Source organism: Myotis yumanensis, unplaced genomic scaffold, assembly GCF_028538775.1.
Source record: "Myotis yumanensis isolate MYYU_CA2020_CCGP unplaced genomic scaffold, mMyoYum1.0.hap1 SCAF_22, whole genome shotgun sequence".
NCBI classification, from domain to species: Eukaryota; Metazoa; Chordata; class Mammalia; order Chiroptera; family Vespertilionidae; genus Myotis; species Myotis yumanensis.
This window is the reverse complement of record NW_027223773.1, coordinates 3,929,756-3,942,955: the sequence shown is the minus strand read 5'-3', so window position 1 is coordinate 3,942,955 and position 13,200 is coordinate 3,929,756. Positions and strand designations below refer to the sequence as shown.

Below are 13,200 nucleotides of genomic sequence, written 5' to 3'. Positions count from 1 at the left end.
GGTGTGTGGTTTCGTTATATACTGGTAGTTGTGAGCCTTCGCTGTATATTCTCTTTTGGTGTGCTTTTATTAAAGCATTCTAACATTACACATCTCATTATTTCAGATTATTTCCATGATGTCTTTATAAGCAGAATCTTTTTTGTTTGTTTGTTTTTTAATCCTCACCTGAGGAGATTTTTCCATTGATTTTTTTTTTTTGAGGAAGTGGAAGGGAGGGGGAGAGACAGAGAGAGAGAAACACCAATGTGAGAGAGACACATCGATTGGTTGCCTCCTGCACATGCCCAACCAGGGCCGGGGATTTAGCTTGCAACCAAGGCTGTGCCCTTGACCGAAATCGAACCCGGGACCCTTCAGTCCAAGGGCCGATGCTCTATCCACTGAGCCAAACTGGCCAGGGCTATAAACAGTATCTTTGCGCTAGAACATTTAATGCACTTACTTTATAGATGCTGGCATAGTTCTTTTCAGGGGCACAGGCCTGGCCACAGAGGGCGGCAACCACCACCCCCCCCCCCCCCCGTCCCTCCCAGCAGTGCCCAGGCCGGTGCCTTGGCCGGGGAGCCCAGAGCCCTGTGGATGGTCGATGGAGCTGGGGTGTTGAGGTTCTGCTGTTTCCCGTATTGAAAGCATCCCCTCTGTATAAAGATGTGGGGAAAAGAGTCTATTACATGAGACACTGGTGCCGGTGATGAAGTGCTGCATGGGGAAAATAATTGGCGCAGCTGGCCGGCTTCCAGAATGTTCCTCGCTGTCCCGCTGGCTGGCAGCAGGGAGGCCGTGCCCGCCTCGCCGGAGGCTGGAGGCTGAGGTCTGTGTTGCTGGGTAAATCCAGGCCCACCCCTCCCTCCCACCCTGCAGATCACCCGCCCACTGGTGGGATGAGGACTCTAGAGTGTGAAATTAACACATCAAGTGAATCTTAGGTCACGGTAGCCTTGGGCTGGGTTTTGCAAATTACATTTTGCAGAGATCTGGCCCGGCCCTGCCGAGGCTGCCCCACGGGTGAAGCCCAACTGTCTCCAGTCTTGCTCAGTCAATTGTCGCCTGTTTGGTAAAAACCACTGATGATCATGTGGCTTTCGAGAAAGTTCCTTTTTTTTTGTTTGTTTCCAGTGTGCTACCCGTGCATCCATCTCTCAGACCATCATCCCATGAGCCGGGCTCACTAGCCTGAGTGTGTGTGGCGAGCAGGTCTGCCTCGTCATTCACAAAAACAAACATAACCGCCGTGGGAACCTGAGTGCCGGCCTCCTCTCAGCCCCACGCGCTGTGCCTGCTGGAGGGCAGGGGCTGGAGGCGGCCGGGCGCATGTGCAGGCGGCACAGGGGCTGAGTGACGGGGGCCATCCCTGGACTCAGGAGCGAGTCCAGTGGCCGAGGGCCCCTCTCCCTGGATGCCAGGTTCGGCTCCGGCATCCTGGCGTCTCCATGTGCCAGTCCCTGACCAAAGCTCTCTCCTTAACGACGTGTTGCCATTCATTAGGACAGTGGTCGGCAGACTGCGGCTCGAGAGCCACATGCGGCTCTTTGGCCCCTTGAGTGTGGCTCTTCCCAAGCCTGAGGAGTACCCTAATTAAGTTAATCACAATGTACCTACCTATATAGTTTACGTTTAGAAAATTTGGCTATCAAAAAAAATTTCAGTCATCGTACTGTTGATATTTGGCTCTGTTGACGAATGAGTTTGCCGACCACTGCATTGGGAGACAGTCCAACCGTGCACACCTGGAGGCTCTTTAAAGTTTACGTCTGGCCCTAGCTGGTTTGGCTCAGTGGATAGAGCGTCGGCCTGCGGACTGAAGGGTCCCAGGTTCGATTCCGGCCAAGGGCCCATGCCTGGGTTGCGGGCTTGATTCCCAGTGGGGGGTGTGCAGGAGGCAGCCAGTCAATGATTCTCTCTCATCATTGATGTTTCTATCTCTCTCTTCCTCTCCCTTCCTCTCTAAAAATCAATGAAATATATTTTTTTTAAAAATAAAAAAAATATTACACTTGATCTTAGCCAAAAGGCCGAGAAGCGATAAAAAAAAAATAAAAAAATAAAGTTTACGTCTGATTGCTGAGCTCTGGGCGCTCTGGGGACGGCGGTGAGAGGGGTGCTCAGGGCAGGGGCCTCCCGGGAGGGCCCTGTTGGAGCAATGCTGCTCGGACTCCTCACCTTTCCGACGAAGCTGCCGCTTTGTTTTGGCCTGTGGTCCTCACCAGCGGTGCTTTGTAGCCGTCAATATAATAATGTATTTAAAGATATTCCGCCTGACTGTTTAAATGCATGACATCTTTTTTATTTTTAATATATTTTTATTGATGTCGGAGAGGAAGGGAGAGGGGGAGAGAGACATCCATGATGAGAGAGAATCATGCATCGGCTGCCTCCTGCACGCCCCACACTGGGGATGGAGCCCGCACCCTGAGCATGTGCCCTGACTGGGAATCGAACCCTGACCTCCTGGTTCATAGGTTGCCGCTCAACCACGGAGCCTCACTGGCCAAGCCTTGCCAGTTTATTTGGAATTTCCAAAGGCTGAGTGGGCAGGTTGGCTCTTTTTCGCATCTGCCCGTTTTCGGTGAAGCTGATATCCCGGTCCAGCCCTTTAGCCTTCCATATGCTAAGGACTAGATTACGTTCAGCCGCGGGAAAGGTGGGTTATACATCAGCTGTTTGCTGTGCCTCAGACTCGGTGGTGTGCAAACGTGCTCTCACGGAGACATGCGCTGCTGGACATCGCTTCCTCCTTGTTGTTGTAATAAAAATAGCTGGACCTTTCAGTCTGTAGATAAAATTAAGCCACCGGACTGCGGGGATGCCTGGGGACAGCACCCCGCTCAGCGGCGACAGCTGCCAGGCCGGGCGCACAGCAGACGCGCTGGGCGCAGATCGCATGTCTAGGAGGCGGACGCCCCACGCGCACCCGGGTGTCAGGATGTGCGCGCATCGCAGACGTAGCGCCCAGTTAGAAGGAGGATTGTCTGGGCCTCAGCAGACAGCACGTGGCAGGGCCGTCTCCTGGGAGAAGGAGGAAACTCTTCAGGGGGAAGCATTGGGGAGGGAGTCTGCCTGTTGAAGGGGTTGGATTAAAGTAAGTTTGGTAAAAATAAAACTTTAAATGTGAATAGTTGACTCCATAGCCTCTTTGAGCGGGGCTGCTTCCCAGATCTTTTCCGGGGTGAGCCCCTCTCTGCGTGGCGGGCGTCCTGGTCCCCTCAGGAGTCCCAGACACTCCTGCTGCTGGGTGCTCGGGCTTATATCTGACTGTGGCTCCCTCCTCTGATGCACACATGATTTTAGTGCCTCTTCACATCTGTCTCCAAGGGCCACAGACAGGGATCAAGATAGAAATTTAAAATAGAACGCATCCATTTTGGTCCTTCATAGTCATCCTGTGGGAAAAACAAATCTTTTCCTGGCAATGAACTTGACCCCAATGTTGTGGGAAGACTTGTGCTTAAGCTTGCCACCTTGGGTAGACCCTAAGCTCCCTGAAGTCAGGACGGGGGCCTTGCCAGGTAGGAAGTGGGCAGTGGGTGCTCGGATGAATGAATGAACACGGCTTGCCGCAAGTTTCCCTTTTGTTCTTATCCAGAAGGTTTTGATGGGCTCGTTGATGGCGCCCACTCATGCTGAACAGAAATGTGTTTTGTTCTAGGAATTCGCAGTCTGATAGCTGGGTCAGGAGGCACCCACAAAGCACAGAAAAGGTTAATATTTAAAAGGAGTTTCGTGGTAGAAGAGGAGTTAAACCTACATTCTATAAGAGGAGGAGAACGTTAAGTAGATGCCCAGAGGGGAAGGAGTATAAATATTCTAGGCTGTGGGACAGCTCCGCCCTCTGCACCCTGGGCGGCTGGCTCTTCCCCGGCTGTCTGGCCAGTTCCCATGTGTAGCTGGCCCGGGGCAGGACGCACTGTGGTGCCCGGGAGGTGTTATCAAACCCAGGAACCCGCTCTCCATGCCATGGGCCCTGTGGGAGTGGCCCCCCCCCCCCGCCTGTTTCCCCACCGTGACAGTCCATTCACTGTGCACCCCTTTATTCAGCAAGGACGTCCTGGTTCCCTGGGCAGTGTCAGACACCAGTGCCAGAGGTCAGCGAGAGCCGCCAAGCTCAGGGTCAAGTTTATGCCTAAAAGAGTCAAGGGGAACGTGATGCGGTGTAAATGCATGATACGTGTGTTGTTAATGTTTTAATAAAAGCTCACATGTAATCACTGTTTACTCCTCAGGCACCGGGCTCAGTACTTGATATCAATGAAACCTCTCTCTGACTTTAAAACCTGTTGATTTCAAGGTAAAGTTAAGCTCGGCCAGCGTGGCTCAGAGGTTGAGCATAGACCCTATGAACCAGAAGGTCATAGTTCGATTCCCAGTCAGGGCGCAAGCCCGGGTTGTGGGCTCCATCTCCAGTAGGGAGCGTTCAGGAGGCAGCCAATCCATGATTCTCTCTCATCATTGATGTTTCTCTCTCTCTCTCCCTTCCTCTCTGACATCAATAAAAATATATTTTAAAAAAGATGGAGTTAAAATTCCTTGGCCCGGCTTCTCACTCCCGACTCTTCAGCTGAAATAACTAGTCTTTCCAGCTTTCGCTTTTTCCTGTTCACTTCGAGATGAATCATTTGCTCCAGCCACACCCAGGTGTCCCTCACCCCATGTCGGGCGGAGCACAGCCGGAGGGATGCGCCCTTTCTCTCCACAGAGACACCGTGGCACCATCCCTGGGGCCCTGCACACCTCTTGCCTGCTCTCTGAGAGCATTTCTCCCTCCCCTAGCTCCTGGCACTCCTGCCTAAGTGGTTTCCATTTACTTTCTTTTCTTTTTATATTTTTATTGATTTCAAAGAGGAAGGGAGAGGGAGAGAAAGAGAAACATCAATGATGAGAGAGAATCATGGATCAGCTGCCTCCTGCACGCCCCACACTGGGGATTGCGGGCATGTGCCCTTGGCCGGAATCGAACCCGGGACCCTTCACTCTGCAGGCTGACGCTCTCTCCGCTGAGCCAAACGAGCCAGGGCTATTCTTGAATATTTTAAATAACATTTGGAAGCAGCGTTTTCATCCCTGGAGGAGGTTGGAGGAGGGTTTCCCAGCCCTGGGTCCCGTTGTCTGGCTAGGAAGATGGGGGTGGTGGTGCCCTGAAATGGGCCTGGCAGAGCCGCCTCCACTCCTGACTTTGACCCGAGCGGCGGCCACAACAACGGCCGCAATTTTTAGTGCTCGGAACGGCAGGACGGGCTGTTTTTCCAAACGGTGGCCTGGTTCGTGTGAGGCTGCGTCACTGCCTTCCTGGTTGAAAATACTGCTGCCGTCAGCAGGACTGCTCGCCTCAATATTTCCGCACGGCCTCTGGTTGTTGAAGTCAAAGCTGCCCTCGTATTGTAGCTCCTGTGTTGGTCTGAAAACGCAGGAGGTAAGAACACCCCCACCCTGGCTTGGTGGTGAAGTCTGACTTCTGGGGGCCCGGCTGGAGAGGACGCCCCTATGTAAAACCCTGATCAGTGTCAGTATTTGACTGGTTGTCATGTGACCACACATTCTCCACCGATCGTGATGATTCAACCTTCCGCTGAGCTCAGACAGATGGGCCTGTGAGGGATGTGCACCCTCCCGGCTCCGCAAGATGTCATTCGGTGCCGCGATGCAGTGGCGTCACTAATACACGTTTTATGCAACAACAAGAGTCCAGAGTGAGAGGGGGCAGCGGCAGATGAGAAAAGTCCCGAACTCCATGTCATGGGGAGCTAGGAGCGTGGTGTCTTCTCGGGCATTTCGGCGTATTCCCTGCTCCTGCCCAGGAGCGAAGAGAGAGTCGCTGTCACCGTGCTTACTGCCCAAGCGTGTTGCCTCAGCGTCTCTTTCCCTGTGCATCCGGCGTCACAGGGCCCGGGCGTCTGCCGGTCACCGTCACCCGAGGCAGCAGTGATGTGGCGAGTTAGGACGTAGAGAAACAAAAGTGGAAATGTGAGCAAGAAGAGACATGCTGGTGGTCGTGGCTTTTGTGTGTTTGACCTTGAAATGTATGTTCGCCCTTGCCCGGTGGCTCGGCTGGAGTGTCGTTCTGTACACCGGAAGGTTGCGAGTTCGAGCCCTGGTTGGGGAGTATTCAGGATGCAACCAGCCGAAGTCTGTCTGTCTGTCTCTCTCTCTCTCGCTTCCTCTCCCCGCCCCCCCCACCCCCCGCCCGCCCAAAAAATCAATAAAACCATATCCTTGGGTGAGGATTGAAAAAAAAAAAAGAAAAAGAAATGCATTTTGATTAGTAGATTTTCAGCTAAAAAAATACAAACAGGTTTATTAGCCTTTCCTTCTGTATTTGCGCCCACGCCTGGACCTCAGGCCCCAGCATGTAGGCCCTGAGCAGGCCCTCATAGATTTGCAGTCATTAGGAAAAGCGTGACCCACTGAAGTGAATTTCCCAGGTAACGGAAGCTCTCACTAAATACCATGCCAGTTGCAATCATATCAGAGTTTTTAAAAAAATCTATCTTTTTATTGATTTCAGAGAGGAAGGGAGAGGGAGAGAGAGAGAGAAACATCAATGATGAGAATCATGGATCGACTGTCTCCTGCACAGCCCACACTGGGGATCAAGCCCAAAACACGGGCATGTGTCCTGATTGGGAATCGAACCATGACCTCCAGGTTCCTAGGTCGATGCTCAACCACTGAGCCACGCCGACCAGGCCTTGGAATACTCTTATTTGTTGCTCTGGCCTGATGCTGGCCCCTTGGGACCTCCAGCGGTTCCTGCCCCTGGCATGGGCTCTTCTGCTCCTCTGCCTCCTCTCCTTTGCTGTTATTTTCTGCTCCAGCCCCCGCGTGGACCGGGCATTCTCCCCTCTCGGGCCTTTGCACACACTGCCTGCAGCCACGCCCTGTCTTCTCACCTGGCCTAGGCCAGGTGATCCCCGCCAGGACTTGGCTGGAAGGCCAGTGATGTGTCCCCACTGCCCTGGTCAGAGCTGGGACCTTGGGGTGGGGGGAGGTGTGCGTGTCCACTCTCACCAGACAGGGAGGCTGACGTGTCCCTCTCCAGGGCACCCTGTGGCGCTGAGTCACCTGCCTTATAGGACATGTATAGTAAGTGTTTGTTGAAATAATAAATGAATGAATTGATTGAGCTGATCATTGTTTGGGGTTATCACACAAATGTTTTGGCTGCTCTGAGCCTTAATATCGTGGGACAGTGGATGCCAAACAATACAGCTATTCTGGGCTCCACACTAATTATGAGCTGAGTGAGGGGCCCGCGGGGGAGGAGGTGATGCGGAGGCGAATGGGGTGGTGTGTAGTCTCTGGGAATGGTCCCTGGGGTGGATGGTGGCCCTCAGCTGGGTCTGATCTTCTTTCTGAGCCCTCACCTGTGAGCCTGCAAATGCGGCAGCCACTGCGGCTCAACCGCCCACTCCAGGGTCCGTGTGCAAAGCCTGTCAGGAGCCTCGTGACCAGCGTGACTGTGATCACGGCAGTGATGTACCCGCTCGCATTCACTTTCCTTTTGCTGGAGTCGTCACGGGGGAGAGCAGCTTGTCTGCAACAAGTGGGTTCTGTAATTACTTCTCCAGAAAACTGGCTCTCTCCTCGCTCTTAGGGTTCGAGTTTGGCAGCGTGGGGGTCACCGTGGGAATGTGCAAATAGGAATTTCTAATGGCAGTGTTGACTCAATTTGAGCTGAAGCCAGACATTCATGAGGGAGAGGCAGATGGAACAGTAGATGTTTAGAGAGACGTTGACTTGTGACAGCTTCAGAAACACACGTGTGGCAGATGTTTCCCAGCTTTGTGGCCGCTGGCCGCCTGGAGCCTCTCCCCTTGATGCTCCAGCCACCTGTTCAGCCCCCTTTTATCTTTCTCTGGACGGATGGATCTCACACAGTCCCGTGGGGTCAAACCTGAGTTGTCAGCGGAAGTAATTCCGCGCTGTCATCTTGTATCAGACCGATGAGTGCCGATGGCCACTTTCGGTCGAGTCTAAAGCTGCCAGTTACAGCTGAAGTCTTCCATTCGTCAAAGCCTGCAGGGGTCTGTGCGAGCGATCTGCGTCATGCCCCGTTCAAGTCCAGGAGGGCAGTGATTGAGCTGTGAGAAATGGAACCTCCCGTGTTCGGGGGTGGGGGGGGGTGGTCATGGGGGGCCATTGGGTGGCTGGGATGGGGAGTCTTCCCGAAGCCCCTGCCCTGGACCCTTGCTGGCTGGAGCAGGACCTGCGCACAGTGGGGTCTCCGGTGATGGGGTCTCCGGTGATGGGGTCCACGCCGGAGGCAGCAGCTGGGCTCAGTGGGACGCTGTGTCCCGTAGGAGCTCCCTCATCAGATATGTCACTTGCACACACATTCGCCCACCCCCCGAGTTGCCTTTCACATCACTCTGTTGAGAGTGTCCTTCGATGCACAAGAGTTTTTGGTTGGGGGGAAGTCCAGCTTACCCCTGCTTCTGTTCCCTGTGCTTTTAGTGTCATAGCCAATGACCATCACCAAGTCCATTGCCGTGCTGTCATGTAGCTTTTGCCCCGTGTTTCCGTGTAGCTCTGACATTGAGATCCACGTGCTGCGTGTGAAGTGGATTTTCATGTCTAGAGAGAGGGAAGGGTCCACCTTGATTCTTCCGCGTGTGGGTACCCGGTGGCTCCCAGTGCCATTTGTTGAGCAGATTGTCCTGTCCCTGCCAAAGAGTCTTGGCACCCGCGTCGAGGATCATTTCACCAAGTGCAGGAGCATTTCATTCTCTCGTCTAACAGGCTGGTCTGCACGTCTCTTTAGGCCAGAACCACACCGTTCTCATCACTGGGTCTGTGTAGAACAGTGATTCTCAACCTTCTGGCCCTTTAAATACAGTTCCTCCTGTTGTGACCCAACCATACAATTATTTTCGTTGCTACTTCATCACTGTCATGTGGCTACTGTGATGAATCGTCATGTAAATATCTGATATGCAGGATGGTCTCAGGTGACCCCTGTGAAAGGGTTGTTCGACCGCCAACGGGGTCGCGACCCACAGGTTGAGAACCGCTGGTGTAGAAGCCTGTGAAACCAGATCCCGTGAGAGACCTCCACCTTCGTTCCTCGGTTTCAAGATGGTTTGCCCTGGTTGATGTCCCTTGAGATCCCATGGATTTTAGGGCGGGTTTTTTTATTTTTGGAAAGTGAGTCATTGGGATTTCGGTAGAGATTGCATTGTGTCTGTAGATCGCTTTGTATAGAGCGATCTTAACAACACGAAGTCTTCCAGTCCGTGAACATGGGATGTCTTTCCATTTATTTGTGGAATAGATACGTACTCCGAGGTGGCAGGCGTGCAGATTCGGACATAGCCAGGCAGACCTGCCTGCCCCTGGGGCCTTGCGAATGGGCACTGTGAATGCAGGCACAGTGAATGGGGTTCCTTCCCGCAGCCGGATGCCAGTTCTGGTTCCACAGGGGAGCAGACAGGAAAAGCAGGCTGGGTCACCCCAGTGTCGGGGCCAGAGGGCTTCTGCCTCATCACAGTGAGACTGAGGCTGAGGTCCGGGAACCAGCACTCCTCTCCCAAGTCCCAGGTCGGGGGTGAAATACGGCTTCACACGTTGCTAATGACATATCGCCTGCCCCCGGCCAGGGCCTGCGCCGTCGTACACAGGCCTCTGACGATCTGCTTTCTTGCCTCCTGTTGACCACGAGGGAGTCCATCCCCAGACTCAGCTGCGTGGAGCACGTACACGTGTGGGCACACGCACTCGGACCACTTTCATCATGTGCTGGTCACGGTGGAGTCCTGTTCCTTTAACTCCGTTTCTTCGTTCCTTGCTATGCGTGTGCCTCTCTTCGCCAGCTAAGCTGTGCGGATTAGGAGGCTCTGTCATTCATCGTTCACGCTCCCCAGGCCCAGCATCCAGTACAGTGCGGAGTGGAACTGAATACTGGACCCAGAAAAGGTTTTTGTATCAGATAATAAACCCCATAAAGCGGCCCAACAAGTCGCCAACCTGCAATTCCGATAAACACGCCAACAATGCGGAGATGGCTTTGAGTGCGTGGTGAGTGAATGGGGTTCGTTCTGTATTTGCTGCTAAAATTACTATTTTTCAGAAATCAGACACCAGACTGTTGTGTGGGTTGGCAGGTTCGCTTTCATGCCTTTGTGCCGAGCAGAAAGGAAGCGTCTTCCGAGTTGATGGCTTGTGGGCTCACTGGGTGCGTTTCCACAAAGAGCTCATTGAAGGCAGCGGCTGCGGATGTTCAGTTCCGTTTTCAATACTATTGATCGGTTTTAGTTTTGTGTTTTCGCTGTGGATTTAGTGCTCAACAGGGTGAGTGAGAAGCCAGTGAGAGGATTCTACCCTGTGTGACCCCGAAGAGATTGCTTTATAGGCCCTGAGCCTACCAGGTTTTTATTATAAAATGCTCAGATCCCAACCTTCCTTGTCACCGGATGTCACCACACCTTCATCCAAATAATAGAACAGCCTATTTCCTGTGATTTTAAAATGAAAACAACACAAGTTCAGCCCCCAGTCGGTTGGCGCTTCATAGAAATTCTTTTTTTTTCCTCTTGCTGAGTTTTCCTAAGACGCAAATGCCTCGGCTTAAATTATTAATCGGGAGGCATGCCTTCCCACTGTGTTATCTGTAATTCAGGGCCACGTTGCTAAAAAATAGAACTAATAATCTCCTGAGGGAATGGGGGGCAGGGCCCTCCCTTTTTATCTCTTTCTGGTTTAGAGGGTGTCCTGGGAATAGTCTGTACCCACAGCTGCTCTTCTGTCTACTTGAGAAATTCCATGATCAAAATATCCCATTAAACAAAGCAGCTCCTTGTTTATCCTGCTTTTGACCCCCAAGTGGATGGATGGATGGCTGGATGGATGCTCGAAAGTGACTTCCCAGCAGGAATGGGCTTCTGTTTTTTATTGACACTCGGAAAAGTTACAAGCTCCATGATAATCTCGTTATAATACAGTGACGGTACTAAAAGAAGTCCTCGCTGGGAAGAGACCAGCGCCTGCCGGGTGATGGCTTTGGGCATCGCTTTCACCTTCCGGAAGCTTCTGTTGGCCTCCTGCAGAATCAGCTTAACTGCTTCGAGTCAGTTACTACTGCTCTGTGTTGCCATTCTGCTTCTCACATACATCAGCAGTTACCACATTTTATTTTCCAAACATGACTGTGCTCCTTGCAGATGGCTGTTATGTATCTTACTCATTGTAATTGCTCATTTTAAAAAATATATATTTCTGTGGATTTCAGAGAGGAAGGGAAAGGGAGAGAGGGATAGAAACATTAATGATGAGAGATAATCACCGGCTGTCTCCTGCACGCCCCCTACTAGGGATCGAGCCCACAACCTGGGCATGTGTCCTGGAATGGAACCGTCACCTCCTGGTTCAGAGGTCGAAGCTCAACCACTGAGCCACATTGGCCGGGCAATAACGGAGTTTTTAGACAGATCTCAGCTCACATATTGGGCTCTTCTCAAACCTTAGCGTGGGCCCTAAGGCAGTGGTCGGCAAACTGCGGCCCCTTGAGTATGGCTCTTCCACAAAATACCACGTGCGGGCGCGCACGTACAGTGCGATTGAAACTTTGTGGCCACACTAAAGGGGCCAAAGAGCCGCATGTGGCTCTCGCACCACAGTTTGCCGACCACGGCCCTAAGGTATCTTAATTGGGGCCCCCCGGCACCTGCACCTTTTCTCTGACCATCTGCTGTAGGAGAAATACACGCACTTACAGCAGCCCGTTCGCTGGTCACTAACCTCCATGCCCTGAGCACCGTGAAGGCAGAGCTGCGTCTTTGCACCTGGGCCCTCGGCAGGCTTCCCGGCTCTGCCACCTGCCAGATGAGACCGTGGCATTATATCTACTTCAATAGGTCATTGTAAAGATCCAATGAGATCTGGATGCAACGTGTTTACCTCCCTGTTTTCTGTATCAAAAGTTCTAAAAATATTAGCTGAATAATCAGATTTATGAATTTTATAACATTTTCCTATATATGAATGAATATTTACTGATAAACGAATTGACTTAAAAATGAGCAATTAGCCCGGCCGCCACGGCTCTGTGGTTGACAGTCAACCTAGGAACCAGGAGGTCACGGTTCCATTCCCGGTCAGGGCACATGCCCGGGTTGCAGGCTCGATCCCCAGTGTGGGGCGTGCAGGAGGCAGCCGGTCCATGATTCTCTCTCATCACTGATGTTTCTATCTCTCTCTCCCTCGCCCTTCCTCTCTGGAATAGAACCTGGGACCCTTCAGTCCGCAGGCAGATGCTCTAGCCACTGAGCCAAACCAGCTAGGGCACCAAGAAAATATGTTCTTTCACAAGCCATAGGTTACCCCTGTGTTATAGAAGTCCAAGGAGGAGGATTTTGCTCTTTCTTAATATTCTCACGCCCCCAAATATTTATCTTTGGTACTGCTCCAATGTTTAGTCCGTGATAAATGCCTAAGAACTGATTTTCATGTCCGAATCTGCCAAAAGCAGTCAGCAGTGTGATTATTATTGAACATCTATATCCATTTATGGCCATTGTTACTTAATAATAGCCCACTTATCAAACTGTCTCATATTTAGTCGTCTGCTGTGAGGCGAGTGGGAGTTAATGGATTGTTTTATGGTTATATAGCCAGGGCTTCGCTCAGTACCAGGCTGAATATACCTGAATTTTATGGGGAGTGCATTTCAGGTGATCAGGCCTTCGGGGGAGCACTCCTCACTCCTCGCTCACCTCCCTGGCCCCGAGGCAGTGGCTGTGGGATGGTTTGTTCCTCTTTTTTATTCCCTGCCCAATTGTGCACGTTAGTATTAGAAATGATGGGCTGTGATATGGAAAAGAAGCATTTTTACGGTAGTTATGCTTTATGATAAGCCTGCCATGTAATTTTAGCAGGTTTTTGTTTTCTTGAATGGGGCTCATAATGGGTGCCTTTTGTGGTTTTCCAGTCCAGTTGCTGCAGGTGCTCAGTTATAACTCACCGTAACACAGGTCTCAAAGACTCGCTGGTAATACTCTAGCAGTTGCTCGCCCATCGTCTGACTCTCAAGATACCTGATTGAAATGTTGCTTGCTGACCTGGTTTAAGCCAGGCTACATCAGTCGGTAACGTGACACAGAGATGCAAGGCATAGTTCCCGTGGAGCGGAGCTTGAAATTAGCCGTGGAGGAGGCCGCTGGGTAAACGAGACATTCGGAAGATGAGGTCACTGTGCTGGTCGGTGCAGAC

General features: G+C 52.0%; 1 protein-coding gene and 1 pseudogene across 3 annotated transcripts in view; one reads left to right on the top strand and one right to left on the bottom strand.

Moving 5' to 3' along the window:
• Nucleotides 1–13,200, top strand: part of SIPA1L2 (signal induced proliferation associated 1 like 2) — a 103,855-nt gene that overhangs the window by 37,560 nt on the left and 53,095 nt on the right. The gene's annotated exons all lie outside the window — the stretch shown is intronic.
• Nucleotides 1,913–2,027, bottom strand: LOC138999404 (U2 spliceosomal RNA; annotated as a pseudogene).